This window comes from Euprymna scolopes, chromosome 1 (assembly GCF_053919585.1).
Source record: "Euprymna scolopes isolate OS-2025 chromosome 1, ASM5391958v1, whole genome shotgun sequence".
Classification (NCBI taxonomy): Eukaryota; Metazoa; Mollusca; class Cephalopoda; order Sepiida; family Sepiolidae; genus Euprymna; species Euprymna scolopes.
This window is the reverse complement of record NC_136482.1, coordinates 71,896,401-71,912,205: the sequence shown is the minus strand read 5'-3', so window position 1 is coordinate 71,912,205 and position 15,805 is coordinate 71,896,401. Positions and strand designations below refer to the sequence as shown.

At 34.7% G+C, this 15,805-nt stretch overlaps 1 protein-coding gene across 1 annotated transcript in view; it reads right to left on the bottom strand.

Moving 5' to 3' along the window:
- The window catches only part of LOC145303513 (nuclear transcription factor Y subunit beta-like), a 78,809-nt gene extending 63,366 nt beyond the window's left edge, over positions 1-15,443 (bottom strand). The window contains exon 1 of the mRNA XM_080145072.1: positions 15,334-15,443. The gene's annotated coding sequence lies outside the window, so the exon portion shown is untranslated. The remainder of the gene's footprint in view (positions 1-15,333) is intronic.
- Positions 15,444-15,805: the final 362 nt, after the last annotated feature.

The window sequence follows — 15,805 nt, the reverse complement described above, 5'->3', positions numbered from 1 at the left end:
TCTGAAAAATTTTTTAAATACTATTTAAAAAAATAGCACGCTATTTCTCTGCATAAGCACCTTTTGTGTTGTTCCGTAATAGTACCACAAAAGGTGAGATACCCCCCCCCCATAAAATCTTAGATGCCTATCCCTAAAAATACATATATACTTAGAGAGCGAGACCCGTCACTACCCCCCCGTAAAATAGGAACTTACGGGGGAAAGTCTTTCAAACTACTTTAAAACACCAATAAATGATTCAATTAACTTTTATAGCCAATAGGAACATTTATTTGTTGTATATTTTATTTTTTGCACCTTTTCAAATCTCTTTGTATTGTAAAACAAACCCCCAAACTAATTAAACTAACAAGTAAATATTTTTCAAAGTATTTCCTTATTTAAGGAATGTTATAGAAAAATAAAAGGAATGGTCATCTACACTGAAGTCGTACGCAAGATGACGGCCGCAAACGGATGTAAAAAATTGAAGGAAACGCAAATTTTAGCGAAACGAAATTTAGCGAGTTGACTGTACAATCTAGCAAGCAAAAAACAACAGCTGATAATAACAACTAATAATTTTAATTTGTAAATATTCTGTACTTGTTATGAATATCTTAATAATAAAATAAGATAATTAAGAATTTTTTTTTTGTTTCACATAACATTTTAATAAATACAAGATACCATAAAAATTGAGTTTCATGGTCTTTTCTCTGCATAATTACCAAAACAAAACAATCAAATGAAAAATAAAACAAACAGAATCAAATGAAACAACTAAAAAATAATATAATCTTCCAGAATATCAAACAAAGCAATTTTAATGTCTGTTTGTAGTTAAGAATAAAAGTAGTATTAAAAAATGTAAATAAATAAATTAAAAACTGAAAAAAAAATTATCTAGTAAGGTAAAAACGTAACTTAGCTTGCCTTTGGTAACATTTGTTTCATTCATTTTTTAAAATAAAACGAAAAACAGTTTCTTGTTTTTTTTTGTCATTATGCAGAAAAAGGACGATGAAATTCAATTTTTACCGTATCTTTTGTATAATCTCATGTAAAACTACAGTATAGTTGAAAAAAAAAATTCTTATTCATTTCATTTCATTATTAACATATTCATAACAAGTACAGAGTAGTTAAAAATTAAAACACGTTTATTATTTTACATTAAGTACAAACACTATAACTTATCCAGCTATGTAGAAGAGTAACTTATATTACCCTTGCTAATATTTATTTATTATATATTTGTTGTTTGAGACATTTTCGAATCTGTGTTGCTTGTAAAACAAACCCCCAAATCACGTAAATTTCCTATTAAAACCTCCAAAATGATTTTAAAAATGTGTGAAATGTCGGATATTTTCTCGTGTTCTCACGTAACTAAATAAAAGCTTTAAAATAAGTTAAAATACTAAAAAGTTATCCAGCTCGGTAGAAAACGAACACTTAGAAAAATCAATTATCGGTTTTAAAACAAAAGTAAATAAGTAAAAATATTTTGTTAAATATATTTTTAAGAAAAAAAGGCCAAATTCTAAAATGAAGCCTCTCTTTTGCTGTAAAAAAGGCCCCTCAAAAATGCCAAATTGAAAATTAAAGAAAAATTTCATATGTTGAAGATGTTAACATCTATATCTTTGCATTTTTATTTCTCTATTAATTTTGTAGTATTTTCTTAGCGATGATGAAGCAAAAACGTTAATAATGAAACCAAATCGAAAAATATACTTTGGCTCTCACATATTTTTCTGTTTAAATTAGTTCTATGTTTAATATTAAAAAGAATAAACTCATTACATTCAAAAGTTTAAACAGTTTTAAAATCGTATCAGAAATTTAAAGAATAATTTTAATACTAATTTAATATAAAATAATTTGATGAACAATTGGTAAATTTGTAAATAAGAATATCTTGAAAAACTGTTATAATGAGAAAATTATTTTAGGAATTAAAGTGGGGAATCAGTTTCTCATATATATTTGATTTAAGATTATCACCCATTTCCAACAGAATAGAGCCATTGACTAACAGAATAGCGTTTATTCTTTCTATGTAAATTTTAGATAATTATTAACGTTTCTTAGCACGCATTTATTTATCTAAATATATTTTTAAGTCTCCCTACCACCAAAATAAAATATATCGAAGAGCCTACAATTTCATAAAGAAAGACTTGACATTGCCATCGTTAAGAAAACAGTGTAAACCCAATATAGGAAACGTGCACATTTTCCCAGGCTTAAATATATTTTCGCCTACTTTAATAACTATTTTTCCACTTGGGCATTTTAAAGAAACGAAAATGTTAATGTGTATGGTAGTAACCTTTGTTGCTGGTAGTAGGAATTAGTTTCTCTTGGGCTGATGTTCTGGTGGAATTTAGGAAAACTCGTCCCGGGAAAACTTGTCTCGGGAAAACTCGTCTCGGGAAAACTCGTCTCCGGAAAACTCGACCCCGGATAACTCGTTCTCTTTCGCTAGGTAGGAAAACTGGTCCCGTATTGAGATATTGGTTTTTAAAATAGACTATAGCCCCCCATAATATTTAAAAAAATATTTTTACTTGTTTAATTTTTTTTTTTTTTTTTTTTTTTTTTAAATAAAATCGATTTTCTAAGTGTCCGTTTTCTACCTAACTGGCTATCACTAAGTTTAAAAAATGCAAGCATTAATTATTTCTGGAGATATACTCAGTGACCGGCTGACCTAACAGGATAGGGCCAAGCCCAGGCTTAGGCCAAGCACCAAATAAACAAAATGACCTCAGAAAGATTTCATACTTAAAGGGGAACTTTCATATAAATTTTTATCGAATAGGTGCGAAAAGAAAGTTGGATATTTTTTTTTTTTTATTCAATTTTCACCCCAAACAAGGCACAGTGCCACTTTGAAGCAGGCGGCTACTATTAGGGAATTAATTAGCGGGGTCATTAAGAGGGGAGAAGAGTAGAAAGATGTTTGTTCACATTACACTTGAACTTCTGCATATCATTGCAGTTGGGAAAGCAGAATCCCGGAAGGGAGTTCCAAAGACCCGCAGTTCTGGGGAAGAAACTATTGGAGTAAAAGGCTTTCTTGCACCTAGGGATCTCTACTGTAAAGGGATGAGACTTAGTAGCTTGTCAGGTTTGTCGGGGGTAGTTACGTCGGGGAGGTACAAGTGTTTGCAGTTCGTCAGAGCATTCACCATTAAAGTATTTGTAGAACAGGCAGAGGGATGCAACATCTCGTCGATGGGACAGAGGTTGAAGCCTAGATGACAGTTCAGGACCTATTAGGTTGGCGACTCTTTTTTGAACCCTGTCCAGGAGCGAGAGACAAGCAGCAGATGCACCAGCCTAGATGTGACAACAGTACTCCATACATTGGCGAATGGTTGCCTTATAGAGGTATAGGATACTGGCAGGCGTAAGTAGTTTTCTAGCACGGTAGAGGGAGCCAACCTTCCTTGCAGCAGCCTTGGCAATGCTCTCAATGTATCTATTCCAGTTCATATTCCCTGTAAACGTTAGGCCGAGGAGTTTAAAAGAAGTATTTTCAGGCAATGTGTTCTTGGCCATTGCTATTGGTGGTAGAGAAGGTTTCTTGTAGTTATTGAAGGAAACAAGCTTAGTCTTTGGGTGTATATACACCGACATCAAAGAGGAAATAACATTAGATGCGAAAGTTTGAATTCATTAATTTTATTACTGTCCAATTCATGAGGCTAAGACTTTGAAAGTATCAAACGTTTGTTTTTGTAGCATACTTTTTATAACTCCTTGTAAACTTTACAATTGCTAGCTGGGGGATCGGACAAAATCACCCCGGGCACCCCCCACCATCTACTTTAAACAAAAGGAAAGCAGATAAAATCTCAAATGAATAAAAAATATTAAAAATCAGTTTTCATATTTTAATTTTAATTTAATTGAATTTAAGAAAATTAGATACCGTAGAACTAATTTTCGCAAGGTATGAAAATTAAGCAACTACAGAATAAATGTTAACTTAATAATAATGAACCAGTTTTCCTACCTAGGGAAAAATGGACGAATTTTCCACGGACGAATTTTCCGGGCACCCAAATGCCGGGGGGGGGGGCAAATTTTACTACCGCCCCGGGCGGCAAAAGGTCTAGCTACGCCACTGATTCTAGGCCACAGTATGTAGTCGCATATTGTTTAAAAAATTTGGTCTTTTTAAGGTTTGAAAGATTGGCCTTTTCAAGGCCAAATTTGGCCTTTTTTTAAAGCAGTTTCATGGAACCATGAGTTCGATAGCCGTTTTTTTTTTAGTAAATGTGCACTTCAGGTGCGTAAAGTATTGTTAAGACATTGGTGGCCATTTTTTTTCATATTACCATTTGTTTTTCCAAATTATTATTATTATTATTTTTTTTTTGAAGCAGTTTCATAGAACTTTAATTTTTGGTGTCCAGGTTTTTTTTTTATTAGAATTAAATAAATTATTAGATTTTGCCTTTTTTATTCTGTTTCATGGATCCATGTTTTTGGCGGTCATGTTTTTCTGTTTTTTTTCAGTAAATGTGTATTTCAGGTGCATAAATTATTGTTAAGGCATTGCTGGTCATTTTTTTCATATTATTATAATTTTTTAAACAATTTCATGGGACCATGATTTTTGGCCTCCATATTTTATTTTTTTATGAGAATTCACTAGAACATTATTTGATTTAATTTAATATTATTTTTTTTATTATTAAAACAAAATAATTATAGGGGATAATTGTCATCTATGATGGTTAGCATAACAAGAAACATGTCCTGGCTATGAAACCTATGACAAAAAACAAATTCATCGAGTTAGAATGCAAAAAGGTCTTAGCATGTGCCAAATTGTCTATGCATTTACTAAAAAAAAAAACTCCAAAAAACATATATATAGTTCCATGAAACAGCGAGAAAAAGGACCAAATACAATAATTTATTTAATTCTAATAAAAAAACATGGACACCAAAAATAATGGTCCCATGAAACTCCTTCTTCTTCTTCTTCTTCAAAAAAATAATAATTTGGAAAAAAGAATGATAATATGAAAAAAAAGGCCGCCAATGTCTTAACAATAATTTATGCACTTGAATTACACATTTATTGAAAAGAAAAAAATATGGCTGCCAAAATCATGATCGCATGAGACTGCTTAAAAAAGGCCAAATTTGGCCTTAAAAAGGCCAATCTGTTAAACCTTAAAAAGGCCAAAATTTTTAAACAATATAGCGGCTACACTCAGTGGCCTAGAATGTCGTACATTTAATCGAATATATAAATCTCACTATGTCTGTCTCTGTTTTTCAAATTGTATTTCATCCCAGATGGAAGGTCGCTGGATGGCGTGCAGTAGCTCAAAAGATTGCATTTTTGGTGCATAATTTTATTAGAGGTATTTACTCAGTTAAAATAATAATAGTAGTAGTAGTAGTAGTAGTAGTAGTAGTAGTAGTATGACAATAAATTACCTGTCCAAGCGTCGGGCACAATTTTAAAGGAAGGCGAAGCGACGACAGACGACAACACGACGGCATTTGTGACTACCACCAACAAACATCGTCCCATTGCTTTGAGAGAGAGAGAGAGAGAGAGAGAGAGAGAGAGAGAGAGAGAGAGAGAACGTTTAAGGTTTAAAATCAATTTTTTATTACGTAGTAACAGGACAAAAATGTTCTTATACTTTTTCGTTTTTCTGGCAGCAACTCATACGAATAATTTATTAAAAAATACAATTTATATTAAATTTTCTTTCATAAATTTTTGTGTAGATACTTTCTATATTGTCATCGCAACAAACACAAATTCCAGAAAGTCACGTAATTTGATTAAGTGGTTATTTATTTATTTATTTTTCAGAAGATCATTTGTTTTTTACAATTTTTTTGTGATTTACATGGTAACTCATGAGTAGATTATGAATTAAGCTGATAGTTGACACTTACTGTTATTTCTGTCATTTTCTTTACAAAAAGTAACAGATAACTCGATTCATGAGGTTTATTCAAATTTGAAATTCTTAACAAAAAATGTACTTGTTTCATATATATATTTTAAGAGGGAGGGCTATGAAGTCAATCCCGAAAATGGCTGAAGCGGTTTACAATCACAATATTGCTTTATTTCATATATTTTTTTATGAGTAGCAAGGAGAATATGAAGTCAGTCCTGGAAATGGTGAAGCAGTTTACAACCTCAAAATCACTTTATTTTATATATATTTTAAAGATTGGGAGAGGGATGTGGATTAGGTTCCAGAAATGGCTGCAGCACTTTACGATCTCAAAATGACTTCATTACTATATTTTCAAGAGAGTAAGTATATGGAGTCAGTCCCGGAAATGGCTCAAGCAGTTTACAATGTCGAAAAAATTTCATATATATTTTTAAGAATGTGGATGGAATATGAAGTCTGTCCTCGAAATAGCTGAAGCAGTTTACTATCTCAAAATTACTGCATTTCATATATATTTTTAAGAAGGGGGAATATGAAGTCAGTCCCGGAAATGGTTGAAGTAGTTTACGATTTTAAAATTACTTTATTTCATACATATTTTTAAGAGAGGCGGGGGGGATATAGAGTCTGTCCCCGAAATGGGAGTTTATGATCTCAATATTACTTTATTTTTAAGAAATTTTAAAGAGAGGTGAGAATATAGAGCTAGTCTCAGAAATAGCTGAAGCAGTTTATGATCTCAAAATTACTTTATTTCATGCCAATTTTTAACAGTGGTAGGAAGATGTAGAGTTAATCCCAAAAATGAAGCAATCTATGGTCTGAAAATTACTTTATTTCATATATATTGTTGGTGTTGTGTGAAGGTCAACTGGGCCAGTTTCTAATAGGGGTGATTCATATTTTTCTGAATTTTCAATGATATGATCCAGAAAGGACGTCACTGTGGTGGTGGTGGTGGTGGTGGTGATGGGAGAAAGGAGCATGATTATTTTGCTTTTAAAAGTGCTCTGGAAGTCTCCAGGGATTCATATATGTATTTCCATTACCTATCTGAGGGTAGGTAAAATTATTTTAAATATGTGTTGTGCATTACCCGTCCTAGGAAAAATTATTTCATATGCATGATGTAAATTTCCTATCTTAGGGAAGGTACAATTATTTCATACATATGTTGTGTAATACCCATCCTATGGAAGGTAAAATATTCTTTTGTTCGAGATAGCTAATGATACACCAACATCAAAAACTCCTCTATACTAAGAATAACAGTTATGTACAAAATCAACTTCAATTTTCTCATTGTTGTATATGGTCCCGAGCAACGCCGGGTGGCTCTGCTAGTCTAATAAAAATGATAAAAAATAATAAAAATGAAACTTCTTTTTGGTTTATTTCAGCCTTTGGGTCTGATAATGTGTTTTATATAAAAATAGTTTTTTATGGTCAAATTTGTAGTTTAGTGGTGTAAATTATTTGACAGACATAAAATCATAAAAAAGCTATTTATTTTTATATAAAACACACTGTTAGATCAAAAAGCTGAAATAAAGCCAGAAAAAGTTTCATTATTATTATTTTTTATAATTTTTTATTAGATTAAATGTACGACATTTGAAGCCACAGAATGTAGCCGCTATATTTTAAAAAATTTGGCTTTTTTAAGGTTTGACAAATTGGCCTTTTTAAGGCCAAATTTGGCCTTTTGTGAAGCAGTTTCATGGAACCAATTTTGGTTTTATGAAACTGATTAAATAAAGGACAAATTTGGCCATATAAAGGTCAACATGTAAAACCTTAAAAAGGCCAAATTTTAAAAATATGGCGGCTACATTCTGTGGCATTGAATGTCATATGTTGTATGTGAAATTCTCTGATGGTTCTCATAAGGGGGATTTCGCTCAAACCACTCCACTTACTTTAGTATAAAAGGGTGCAAATCGGCTGAAAATCACAAGAGAAGAGAACAGGACAAGAACAAGAAGACACTGAAAAAATGAGCAGAGACTTGAAGCATCTATTTGGGACCCCCTCCTCGAGAGGTACCCAGCACATCAAAATATTCCAACCGAGTAACTAATCCCTGTCGAAACTGAATCACGATTGTGTGCCAGAGAGAAAGTTTTCTCTTGCTAAGATATTTTTGTTAAAAAAAAGAAAGAGCTTACTAAAGTGAACTCGAAAGCTGAATCCACAAGTCCAATATGAAGGCGCAAACATTACTGCATGCGAACATTAAAGTCTTACTATATCGTTTTTCTCCCCATTCCTCCTAATAGCGACAGCAGCAACTGCTACAAAAGAAAAACCATTAGTGCACCGACCTTATCCCCCCTCCCCAATGAAAGAAAAAGAAAGAGACAAATAATGTATGGATTATTGTGCATGACTATGCTTATTATACCTAAATATTTTCCCCTTTTTTTTTGAAAATTGTATTTATGTAAATTACTTTAGAGTTCCCAAAGTATATTTACTTTGCATACATAATTCTGTATGGTAGTATAGGAGCCCTAAGTGGTAGTACAGGAGCCCGACTGGTAGTACAGGATCCCCAACTCTTTGGTAGAGCTTAGAGCGGCTGCTCCATCACCAATTGAATAATATTGGAATGTTTGTAGTGCCATGTCGTGCATGGAAAGTGACCCTGCACTTATCCCCGGTGGGCTTTCCTGAGGCCACAATCCTGGTAGATGGAAGGTCAACTGATGGTCTACTTGTTCAGCACCCCTACCTAAACTGAAACTTAAAAAAATAATGACAGTACAATAAAAAAATTACGCTTAAACCAGGAAAAAACTCAAATAAAACCAATTTGCCTCCTCCCTTGAGGCTTGCATTTATGAACATCCGTGGGCTTAGAACTAATTTAGATGATGTTGAAGGATTTCTCCAAACAAATACCCCGGATGTCTTAGCACCAAATGAGACTAACCTACACTCCTCTATTCCCTCTAATTACTTTAACATGCCCGGATATCTCCCACTCTGCCGTAAGGACTCTGACAGACATATGCACGGGCTTGGAGTCTATATTCGTAACACCCTCCTCTTGACTAAAGAAACAAAACTAGAATCGGACGATCAAGCCTTTATGTGCTTTAGACTTAACATGCAACATAACATTAGTTACTTTTATTTTCTCTACCGCTCTCCCTCAACCCAGGACTGTACCCTAATAAACAAAGTCTCTGACAGCATAGATACAACACTTTCCCTTGACACTAGAGCACAAGTGCATGTATTTGGTGACTTCAATGTTCACTACAGCAACTGGCTTGGATTTTCTACTTACACAGACGCAACTGGTACCACAACACATAGCTTTTCTATATCTCATTCCCTATCACAAATGGTTACGTTTCCAACCCGTTTCCCAGACCAGCAAGAACAACACGCTTCACTTCTAGATCTGTTTCTGACCACAGTTCCCGATGATTGTGTAACGAATGCCCACAGCCCATTCGAGAACGCCGATCATGCAGTGATAATGGTTGAAATCGCCCTAAACTCTAGAGCCTAAACCGAAGAGCCACTGCTCAAAACAACGAGATATTATAAAAAGGCTGACTGGGAAGCCATCAGGGATCTCCTCAGAGATGCCCCATGGCATTGAACAGTGCACTAAGGAGACCACTGAATGGTTCAAAACGGCAATTGAAGCACATGTTCCCACGCGGAAATTTTATAGCAAGCCCCATTCTCTCCAATGGTTTACTTTTACTTGTGCAGCTGCCATTGCACAAAGGCAACATGCATACCGCAGATTTAACCGACATAAGTCCAGTTCAAAGAGACAGAAGTATATAGAAGCCAGAAGTAATTGCAAGAAAGAAATAGCGACAGCTAAGAGAGAATTTACTGAAGCCACCAAAAAACGCATCGAAGCATAGAAATTAGGAACCTGTGACTTCTGGAAAATCTACAACAGTGTAGTAAATAATGGGCAATCAACTATTCCCCCACTATCCAACAATCATTAGCTTGTTTGCTCAGCAACCGAGAAGACTAACATGCTTGCCAGTCGGTTTGCCTCCAACTCCACACTGGACCCTGTTAACCACCCTCTCCCTGACTTTCCTTTGCCTACAGACGTCACATTAGACGATCTAAAAATCACCCCTTCTCAGGTGCATGCTATCATAGAAAATCTTGACACTTCAAAAGTATGTGGACCTGATCTCCAATTTAGGAAAATTCTCTGAAAAAGTTAGGCTTTATCAGATAATCACACACGAACCGTTTCTTTGCCTGACGTGTAGTACTTGGGTGGCAGAAAAAACAGGTGCACGCCGGAACGAGTATATTTATGTATATCGACCATGTGTGATCGGCGTGCTTGGTTAGTCATAAAAATAAGTTCCATAGAAGTTGCTGAATAGCTATCATTGGACGATAGAAAACAGTATTGAAAACGGTGTTGTTGGAAAAGGTATACGGCATAACGAACTTCCAATGGCGTGCAGTATGAAAAACATATAGTAGCAAACTCCCAGAATTTTACAGCTTCGTTAGGTACGTTTTTTACATTAGGCTTATCCACTTGACCGCTGTCTCATTCCTTAAACTTGCGTACTAAGTCCTTGTTAATTAATTCTATAATTAGAGTCACCACCTGGTAAAGCTTATCTTATAAGCCTTGTATATTCAAAAGAGTTGCGCTGAACTTCCAGTAATCGGTTAAAGTAGATCTATCACCTAATTGTTCAAAATTTGTGAGAAGTAGTCCAACGGCTGAAAAACAAACAAACAAACAAAAACAAAAACCCCAAAACACCTCTTTGCGTAAACAGTGACTATCCACTACTTTTCACGACAACATTGGCCACACCTACTTTCTTTATTCGCATAAAAACATTTAACACTGCAGACATTTATAACATAGTGCATATGTGCGTGTGGAGAAATATCAGCTGCAGCGAAGTATGGCTAGATTGTGAAGAGATTAGGAGAAATTAACAGCAACAGCAGCAATAGCCGAAAAACGCGCATTAATTAGGAAGTGTGCACGAGATGACAAAACAAGAAAAATAAAATAAAAAGGACATCAAGTGCTCGACAGGGAAAAGGAAAGTGCGCATTGAACAAAATGGACGTGTAAAATCGAGGACGAGAATGGGCCGGCTGTAGCTGACATGCGGTCAGAGGAAGGAGAAACGGGACTCAGGCTAGATGACCTGTGGCGCGAGAGACTTTTTAAGTAGTGTCGAGACGGGACAGTAACGTTAATAAATGCTTTTGTTAAAAGGGGAAAGATGCCGACCAGGAATTTTATTTATTTCTTTCCTTTATTAGTTTGTAACTGCAACGTTACATATATTCATTTTGGCTGCTGTGTTTAGGCTTTTTAACATAAAAGATTCAATATGAAGAAAAAAGAAAGAAAAATAAACGTTACCACGGAAAAATACAGCCGAAAAAGAGGAGCGAAAAAATGCAGCCGCAAATAAGGGCACCCCCCCTAAAACAACCCAGCCTTGAGTGGAAAACTTCATAAAGGGATACTACATCATTCGGCGAGTACATTTGTTCGCTTCTTTTCTTCTTGTCTGCTTCTTGTTTTGTGGGGACTGTGGTTGTTTTAGTCTTAAATACGAATGTTTTAGTCTTACAGGTCGGTTATACATTATTATAAGTGATATTGTTTCATACTTATTTTAACGTAGCAAATAGCTTGTTTTGTTTTAGTGAGAAATTTGGAATAAACCATTTTGGTTTGAATATAATTTGATAAGTTTATGTTTGGATTGTTTAAGTGGAATCTCCAGTTTTATTGTTATGAATTAGTAAAGTTTTTAAAAACTTGTCTGGAGGTTTTGCAAGACTGGAGCAAATGTTTAAACACTTATAACGCGTGAAAAATATAACGACTAAAGTAAGTACTAAAAGAGATATGTTTGACCATAGTAGTAATTTTATTTTAAGTTTATGCGTCATTTATAATTGAATATTAATCCTGCCGTTGTGAAAAATGACTATTAAATATGAAGACATTGTATTTTTAAAAACTATTTTTTGAATAAGAAACTGAAAAAGAAAAGACATTCATTTTTATAACGGGCTATACTGAGCAACTTATAGAGAATTTTGTCTTATTTGCGAGGTTTTTCACAATGCCTGGTGCTTTTGTTTGTCGGTATTTTGCTATGTAGATTCAGATAAATACGGAATACTGAAATATAAAAAATGTTAAGTAGTTTTAATTTATATATATAAAAGCCACACGTCTGTGTGTATGTATGTTTGTTTGTAACGCTAAAACTTTTGAAAGACGGAACCAAACTTGACAAATTTGGTATCATATCAAAGCCCCATCACCTGGATGACAAATATCGAAATTTCACGTCAAACGGACCACTAGAAGTTGGTCAACTGATCAGTTATCTTCGAGGGGGGCCCCAAAAAACCTGTCATTATCTATATATATAAAAGACAAATGTTTGTTTGTAACGCTAAAACTTGAGATGAAAGATTCCTCTCCCCTAAGAATAAAACATATGTTCAATATTTGCTTTTGTTTTTTCATTGTTTATACGGTCCCGAGCAACGCCGGGTAGCCCTGCTAGTTTTGAAATAAAAGCAAAACTACGTGACAATCACGTAAGACACTTGACATGAAGGAAATTATTCTTTGTAACTGAAACTCTTTATGATGATAAAGCGCTGCAGATTGCATTGCCGCTATGGTAGAGAGATAAATGCCTACTAAATATTTGAGGTGCTCACAGTCCTCGGTCATAGAGCTGGAGAATAAAAATAGCGACGATTTTTTCTGTAGACAGTCTGAAAATTGTCCACAGAACTCGGACAACGAATCAAATTTCCCAAGTATGCACATAACCTTACCACCTTACCATCGGAAGTTAGTGACTAGACTTTGGCGGGTCGGTTTACAAACAAAAAAGCTTAGATGATAGCGGAAATTGGAGAGCAGTGAGTAAATAAACAGTGCTCGCATTAGATAGATCTGCCGATGCTTAATGATAAGGTTAAACTGCATTATGACACTAAAATGTGAAAATTCAATAATTGTTGTATAATGTTGATATTTGTTTAAGTCGGGGACACGAATAATGCCATTGGCCCGTTGAGTCAGGTGTCAACGATAATTGTTTCGAATAATCTCGTCAAAAGTGACTGAGCACTTAAGAGACAAAAATAGGCCGAAATTGTCTTGAATAATCTCGTCAGACATAAGCTGAGCCGTTAAGAGACAAAACGGAGCCATGGATTAACTAGCGTTCATTTAAATAATTTCGTTAAAAGTAACTGAGTAATAAAGAGATAAATGGGTCATAGGACTAAGAACAATGTTATGATAATTAGTTTAGTCAAGGGTTTCAAAGAGGAAGTTTAACCAAAAGAAACCTATTTAGGCAACTGGCAAAAAACATATCAATGAGTAATGAGAGATATAAATGTTATGACTGATAGGATATTGAGAGCGAATCGAGGGTTGAGTTGAGAGAATAGGAAAAACTGCGCGAAAAAAACTCACGCGAAAGAAAATATATGTATCTTTGAACACAACATTATAACGTAGGTGTTATGAAGACTTTCAGGAAGCAAAAAAAAACTGACATTGGTACTAAAATAAAAATATTTCATTTCAGTTTGGTGAATTTGCAGACTCAGAACCAACAAACATCAAAGACTATATAAACTTTGATTTGGTCTTGCAATGATTTAACTGGCTTTGTAAACTATTTTTAACATTTGAAACCGTATTCTTACACAACCAAGCTGAAACACTTAAACACTGCTTCAGTGAAATTTCTGAAAATCAAAAGTAAAAAAAAAAAAAATCCTCGCTATTTAAAAAGTTTACTGAGTTTTTCCTTTTAACGTATTAAAGCGGTGCCTTTACATATTTGGAACAATACTTTAGAATTCCCCTTTTTTTTACAAATGAAAAAAAAACAAAAGAATAAATAAGGGCAGGAATTTATGACGAAAAATAGTATAAAATGGAAATATCGAACAGACTATATACTAAGGTATTTAGATTTAATTATTCATGTTTTATCTTTTTGTTTTCTTTTATTACCCCAGGTAGGTTAATTTAAATTCTTATGAATATTTTTTTAGAAGGGAAGATATGTAACATAGTATAACACGATCAGCCGGTCACTGGCGTGTGACTGGCTTCACCTGTTACACTAATTGTCTTAGAAGTGGTCTCATGAAGATGTGAAGATGGCCAGTCATTAGGGTCTGTGTAACGAGAAGAAAATCATGCCTGAGATGTTGGATGTGGGTGGGGCTCCTTTATTTTCTCAAGATGACCTCTTGACCCTGGTGGCCTTCTGATTGGAATTTTCTTTTTTCGTCCTCCGGACCACTTCGTTGTTTGATGGAAGCATTCATGACAGACTCAATAAAACACACAACACGACACAATCGTAATATTTATGAAAAATCTTAACTATTTTATTTCTATACATAAATATGTTACAATATTTTACAATGTTTTATAAAAAGGATCAAAAGCAATCACTACTTAAACTTTAAAGATTATTAGAATGAGCTAACTGCATAGATAGTCCGAACTAGTGCTGGTTGAAAGGGGGTGCCTCCTCTCGTTCACGGAGAGACAGAAACACTTATGCTTAATCCATGTCGTCCGGCCGAAAAAGAGATCGATCTAGCAAGGGAATTCTGGGATTGCATTTATTTGTATCTCTACGCTTATGACCAAATCACCACGCGGACATGCTGAAGAGTGTTAGCAACCATGGCACTGAGATATAGTGCCACAATAGTGCATATGAGCGCGTAGGAAAATGTCAGCAGCAGCGAAGGATGGCTAACTTGCGAAGAGATTAGCAGCAGCACTCAGTAGCCGAAAAAAAAGCGCAAAGGCAAATTAGAAAGTGTGTGCGAGAAGAAAACGGGGGGGAAAAAAGGAGAATGAAATGTACCACGTGGTCGGTAGAAAGAAAGTCAACATCGAAGAAAATGGACGCATACAGTTGTAGACGATAATGGGTCGACTGTGGCCGGCATGCAATCGGAGGAAAAAGAAAAGTGTACCTTGGGCGAGATGGAAGATGGCGAGAGACGTTTAAGTGGTGTCGAGACGGGAAAGTAACGGTAATAAAACACTAGTGTTAAAAAAAAAAAAAAAATGCTGACCTGGATTTTTATTTATTTCTTTCCTTTTGTTTGTTTGTAACGGCTACGTTACACATTAAGCATTCCACTGCAGGGAAGAAATCTGTATTGAAATGATCAGCATATACTGATGATCGTCAGCACTTGTTCATTTCTTCCACAAGTATTGCAGCTATATCAATCCCAAATAGCAAGAGGTATATGAGAACTCCAGTTCTGCAACACTGATCCCTCATGACTCTCGCATTCAGACTAGCCAAGAAAACAGTCATGAACTTACCTTAACCATTGTCACACATGGCTCCCAAGGCAGCCGGCGTAACGATGCTGACGATATACGTGGTATATAATCCCATAGTAGCCTGACCATTGATTACAACTCTGATGATGTCTAAGGGATGTGAGTTTTATTGCCGTGAAAGAGAGCGATGAACAAAAATCGGGACTCTTCATTTAAATACGATAACACTTCTTTCTCGGGGTAGATTCATACCCGGTATTCTTTACTCCACGACTTTCATAATTTCAAATTTCATTTTCGTGCCAATTGTGTGTCTCATGAAAAAAATATTTACTTAAATAATAAGGATAATTGGTAATTGTCGAAACCTGTGGACTTGTATATTTGTTCGAAAACAGAAGCCGTAATTCGTTTGTCTGAAAGCAACAACAATCGTCCTAGCTGCTGGCTAGTACCGCCAATGTCGAAGTTAAGAAAGTATATACTTAATAAATACTGACAAAACGAGTCA